Source organism: Salvelinus fontinalis, chromosome 31, assembly GCF_029448725.1.
Source record: "Salvelinus fontinalis isolate EN_2023a chromosome 31, ASM2944872v1, whole genome shotgun sequence".
Taxonomy (NCBI): domain Eukaryota; kingdom Metazoa; phylum Chordata; class Actinopteri; order Salmoniformes; family Salmonidae; genus Salvelinus; species Salvelinus fontinalis.
The window spans coordinates 38,654,562-38,661,253 of record NC_074695.1 but is presented as its reverse complement, the minus strand read 5'-3'; positions in this window follow the sequence as shown (position 1 = coordinate 38,661,253).

The window sequence follows — 6,692 nt, the reverse complement described above, 5'->3', positions numbered from 1 at the left end:
CTCGGCGTACACATCACGGACACCCACACCCACACAGACAGTGTGGTGAAGAAGGCGCAGCAGCGCCTCTTCAACCTCAGGAGGCTGAAGAAATTTGGCTTGTCACCAAAAGCACTCACAAACTTTTACAGATGCACAATCGAGAGCATCCTGTCGGGCTGTATCACCGCCTGGTACGGCAACTGCTCCGCCCACAACCGTAAGGCTCTCCGGGGGGTAGTGAGGTCTGCACAACGCATCACCTAGGGCAAACTACCTGACCTCCAGGACACCTACACCACCCGATGTCACAGGAAGGCCATAAAGATCATCAAGGACAACAACCACCCGAGCCACTGCCTGTTCACCCCACTATCATCCAGAAGGCGAGGTCAGTACAGGTGCATCAAAGCAGGGACCGAGAGACTGAAAAACAGCTTCTATCTCAAGGCCATCAGACTGTTAAACAGCCACCACTAACATTGAGTGGCTGCTGCCAACATACTGACTCAACTCCAGCCACTTTAATAATGGAAAAATGTTTGTAAAAAATGTATCACTAGCCACTTTAAACAATGCCACTTAATATAATGTTTACATACCCTACATTACTCATCTCATATGTATATACTGTACTCAATACCATCTACTGCATCTTGCCATCTTTATGTAATACATGTATCACTAGCCACTTTAAACAATGGCACTTTTATATGTTTACATACCCTACATTACTCATCTCATATGTATATACTGTACTCTATACCATCTAATGCATCTTGCCTATGCCGTTCTGTACCATCACTCATTCATATATTTTTATGTACATATTCTTCATCCCTTTACACTTGTGTGTATAAGGTAGTTGTTGTGAAATTGTTAGGTTTGATTACTCGTTGGTTATTACTGCATTGTCGGAACTAGAAGCACAAGTATTTCGCTACACTCGCATTTGGCTGCAGGGGCAGTATTGAGTAGCTTGGATGATAGGTGCACAGAGGTGCCCAGAGTAAACGGCCTGCTCCTCAGTCATAGTTGCTAATATATGCATATTATTATTAGTATTGGATAGAAAACACTCTGAAGTTTCTAAAACTGTTTGAAATATGTCTGTGAGTATAACAGAACTCATATGGTAGGCAAAAACCTGAGAAGTTCCACTTCCTATTTGGATTTTTTCTGAGACTGCTAGATTTTCAACCAAGCTCCCATTGAAATTACAGCGAGATATGGAGGAGTTTTCACTTCCTACGGCTTCCACTAGATGTCAACAGTCAATAGAACTTTGTCTGATGACTAATGTGAAGGGGGGCAGAAGGAGACAGAAATGATTCACCACTGCCATGAGGTGACCACGCATTGAACACGCGCGTTCACGTGAGAGGCAGCTCCGTTCCATCGTTTAACTGAAGTCAATGTAATTCTCCGGCTGGAACGTTATTCAAGATGTATGTTATTAACAACATTCTAAAGATTGATTCAGTACATCGTTTGACATGTTTCTACTGACTGTTACGGAACTTTTGGACATTTCGTCACATTATAGTGGACACACTTTGTGACTTTGGAATTGTTTACCAAACGCGCCAACCAAAGTAGCTAATTGGACAAAAATAACGGACATTATCGAACAAATCAAGCATTTATTGTGGACCTGGGATTCCTAGGACTGCATTCTGATGAAGTTCATCAAAGGTAAGGAAACATTTATCATGTATTTTCTGGTTTCTGTTGACTCCAACATGGCGGCTAATTTGGCTATTGTTCTGAGCGCCGTCTCAGATTATTGCATGGTTTTCTTTTTCCGTAAAAAATTTTTGAAATCTGATACAGCGGTTGCATTAAGGAGAGGTTTATCTATAATTTCATGTGTATAACTTGTATTATCATCTACATTTATGATGAGTATTTCTGTTGAAACGATGTGGCTATGCAAAATCACTTGATGTTTTTGGAACAAGTGAATGGAACGCGCCAATGTAAACTCCGATTTTTTTATATAAATATGAACTTTATCAAACAAAACATGCATGTATTGTGTAACATGAAGTCCTATGAGTGTCATCTGATGAAGATCATCAAAGGTTAGTGATTCATTTTATCTCTATTTCTGCTTTTTCTGACTGCTATCTTTCGCTGGAAAAACGGCTGTGCTTATTGTGGTTTGGTGGTGACCTAACATAATCATTTGTAGGGCTTTTGCTGAAAAGCATATTTGAAATTGGAGACTGTGGTGGGATTAACAACAAGATTACCTTTAAAATGATATAAGACACATGTATGTTTGAGGAATTTTAATTATGAGATTTCTGTTGTTTGAATTTGGCGCCCTGCACTTTCACTGGCTGTTGTCATATCGATCCCGTTAGCGGGATTGCAGCCATAAGAATTAACATCTGCTAACCATGTGTATGTGACAAATAACATTTGATTTGATTTAACTTTGTTGTCCTTATGACATTTTTCCACAACTTTGGAAGTATGCTTGGGGTCATTGTCCATTTGGAAGACCCATTTGCGACCAAGCTTTAACTTCCTGACTAATGTCTTGAGATGTTGCTTCAATATATCCACATAATTTTCCTACCTCATGATGCCATCTATTTTGTGAACTGCACCAGTCCCTTTTGCAGCAAAGCACCCCCACAACATGGTGCTGCCTCCCCCATGCTTCACGGTTGGGATGGTGTTCTTCGGCTTGCAAGCATCCCCCTTTTTCCTCCAAACATAACGATGGTCATCACGGCCAAATTGTTCTATTTTTGTTTCATCAAACCGGAGGACATTTCTCCAAAAAGTACTATGTCTGTCCTCATGTGTTGCAAACCCCAGTCTGGCTTTTTTATGGCGGTTTTGGGGCAGTGGCTTCTTCCTTGCTGAGCGGCCTGTCAGGTTATGTCGATATAGGACTCGTTTTGCTGTGGATATAGATACTTTTGTACCTGTTTCCTCCAGCATCTTCACAAGGTTCTTTGTGTTTGTTCTGGGATTGATTTGCACTTTTTGCACCAAAGTACGTTCATTTCTAAGGGACAGAACGCGTCTCCTTCCTGAGTGGTATGACGGCTGCGCTGTCCCATGGTGTTTATACTTGCGTACTTGCGTTTGTACAGATGAACGTGGTACCTTCAGGCGTTTGGAAATTGCTCCCAAGGATGAGCCAGACTTATGGAGGTCTACAATTTATTTTCTGAGGTCTTGGCTGATTTCTTTTGATTATCCCATGATGTCAAGCAACGAGGCACTGAGTTTGAAGGAAGGCCATGAAATACATCAACAGGTACACCTCCAATTGACTAAAATTATGTGTCACGACTTCCAAAGGTGGTTCCTCTCCCTGTTCGGGCGGTGCTCAGCGGTCGCCGTAGCCTGCCTACTAGCCATCACCGATCCATTTTTCCTTTTCCGTTTGTTTTGTCTTTGGTTCTTTCACACCTGGTTTCATTTGCTTTATTTCTGTGTGTATAATTACCCCTGTTGCCTGCTTACCCGCTACCTCTCATCGCCACGGCGGTTGAGTCATTTCACGGGGCACGCTTCTTCACAAAACTGGATCTCAGGAGCGCGTATAACTTGGTGCGTATCCGGGAGGGAGATGAGTGGAAGACAGCGTTTAGTACCACATCCGTCCATTATGAGTACCTCGTCATGACGTACGGTTTGAAGAATGCTCCAGCAGTCTTCCAATCCTTTGTAGACGAGATTCTCAGGGACCTGCACGGACAGGGGGTGGTGGTTTATATCTATAACATTCTGGTATATTCCGCTACACGCTCCGCGCATGTGTCTCTGGTGCGCAAGGTACTTGGGCGACTGTTGGAGCATGACCTGTACGTCAAGGCTGAGAAATGCTTGTTCTTCATACAGGCCGTCTCCTTCCTAGGATATCGCATTTCCACATTAGGGTTGGTGATGGAGTGTGACCACATTGCAGCCGTGCGTAATTGGCCGACTCCAACCACGGTAAAGGAGGTGCAGCGGTTTTTAGGGTTTGCCAACTACTACCGGAGGTTTATCCGGGGTTTCAAGCAGGTGGCTGCTCCCATTACCTCACTGCTGAATGGGGTACCAGTGCGTCTGCAGTGGTCGGCTGAGGCGGACAGAGCTTTTGGTCGTCCGAAGGCTCTGCTTACCTCGACCTTAGGTTTACTATATCATATAGACCAGGTTCCCAGAACACTAAGGCAGACGCACTGTCCCGACTGTATGATACGGAGGAGCGGTCAATCGATCCCACTCCCATACTTCCGGCCTCTTGTCTGGTGGCACCGGTGGTGTGGGAGGTGGACATCGAGCGGGCGTCGCGTTTAGAGCCTACTCCACCACAGTGTCCAGCTGGACGGGTGTACGTTTCACTTGAAGTTCGCGACAGGTTGAACTGGTGGGCTCACACGTCACCCTCCTCTGGTCATCCGGGCATCGGTAGGACGGTGCGATGTCTTAGTGGGAAGTACTGGTGGTCCACTTTGGCCAAGGACGTGAGGATTTATGTGTCCTCCTGCTCTTTGTGCACTCAGTGCAAGGCTCCCAGGCACCTGCCCAGAGGGAAGTTACAACCCCTTCCCGTTCCACAGCGGCCTTGGTCACACCTGTCGGTGGACTTCCTGACCGATCTGCCTTCGTCACAGGGCAACACCATGATCCTGGTCGTTGTGGATCGGTTTTCTAAGTCCTGTCGTCTCCTCCCTTTGCCCGGTCTCCCTACGGTCCTACAGTCTGCGGAGGCCCTGTTAACACACGTCTTCCGGCACTACAGGGTGCCTGAGGACATGGTTTCTGATCAGGGTCCCCAGTTCACGTTCAGGGTTTGGAAGGCGTTCATGGAACGTCTGGGGGTCTCGGTCAGCCTTACCTCAGGTTTTCACCCCGAGAGTAATGGGCAGGTGGAGAGAGTAAACTAGGATGTGGGTAGGTTTCTGCAGTCGTATTGCCAGGACAGGCCAGGGGAGTGGGCGAAGTTCATCCCATGGGCAGAGATGGCCCAGAACTCACTCCGCCACTCCTCTAAGAACCTATCGCCCTTCCAGTGCGTGTTGGGGTATCAGCCGGTCCTGGTACCGTGGCATCAGAGCCAGATCGAGGCTCCTGTGGTGGACGAATGGGTGCGGCGCTCGAGGGAGACCTGGGAGGCCGCCCACGGGTACCTTAAACGGGCCGAAGGGCGGCAGAAGGCAAGCGCTGACCGCCACCGCAGTGAGGCCCCGGTGTTCGCACCAGGGGACCGGGTCTGGCTCTCGACCCGAAACCTGCCCCTCCGCCTGCCCTGCCGGAAGCTGGGTCCGCGGTTTGTGGGGCCATTTAAAGCCCTGAGGAGAATAAACGAGGTGTGTTATAGGTTACAGCTCCCCCTTATTACCGTATTAACCCCTCGTATCATGTGTCTCTCCTCAGGCCGGTGGTGGCTGGTCCGCTTCAAGAAGCTAAAGTGCAGGAGGTCCCTCCGCCCCCCCCCCCCTGGACATCGGGGGGGGGGGGGGGGGGCGGAGTTCTGTCCATGCTGGACTCGAGGCGTCGGGTGAGGGGCCTTTAGTACCTCGTGGATTGGGAGGGGTACGGCCCGGAGGAGAGATGCTGGGTGCCGGTGGAGGACGTAATAGACCCATCAATGCTGAGGGAGTTTCACCGCCTCCATCCGGATCGCCCTGTGCCTCGTCCTCCGGGTTGTCCTCGAGGCCGGCGTCGGCGTGCTGCGGGAGCCGCGCGTCATGGGGGGGGTACTGTCACGACTTCCACCGAAGGTGGTTCCTCTCCCTGTTCGGGTGGTGCTCGGCGGTCGGCGTAGCCGGCCTACTAGCCATCACCGATCCTTTTTTCCTTTTCCGTTTGTTTTGTCTTTGGTTCTTTCACACCTGGTTTCATTTGCTTTATTTCTGTGTGTATAATTACCCCTGTTGCCTGCTTAGGTTTGTGAGGGATAATTTGTGTCATGTTGCTCCTTGAGGTTGTGCCTCAGTTATTTTCACGTATATACCAATTGTGTATAAGTTTAAGGAGTGTTGTTTTTCCTCCTTCCGTGAGTAACTGTGTTCTCTTTTGTCGTGGGCGTTTATTTGGTATTGTACCTGACCTTATTGTTGTGGACTTGCCTATTAAAAGACGCTATTTGGACATCTCTGCTCTCCTGCGCTTGACCTACCTCTAAATACAAAATCGCAACATTATGTCAATCAGCCCATCAGAAGCTTCTAAAGCCATTACATCCTTTTCTGGAATGTTCCAAGCTGTTTAAAGGCACAGCCAACTTAGTGTATGTAAAATTCTGACCCACTGGAATTGTGATACAGTGAATTATAAGTGAAATAATCTGTATGTAAACAATTGTTGGACAAATTACCTGTGTCATGTGCAGTAGATGTCCTAACCGACTTGCCAAAACTATAGTTTGTTAACAAGAAATTTGTGGAGTGGTTGAAAAACAAGTTTTAATGACTCCAACCTAAGTGTATGTAAACTTCTGACTTCAACTGTATCTACAGTGCCTTCGGAAAGTATTCAGACCCCTTGACATTTTATTATGTGACAGCCTTATTCTAAAATGTTTTAATTGTTTTTTTCTCTTCAATCTACACACAATACCCCATAATGATAAAGCAAAAACAGGTTTTTAGAACTTTTTGTAAACTTATTACAAATAATAAACTGAAATATCACAAGTATTCAGACCCTTTACGCATCACATTGTTGAAGCACCTTTGGCAGCGATTACAGCATTG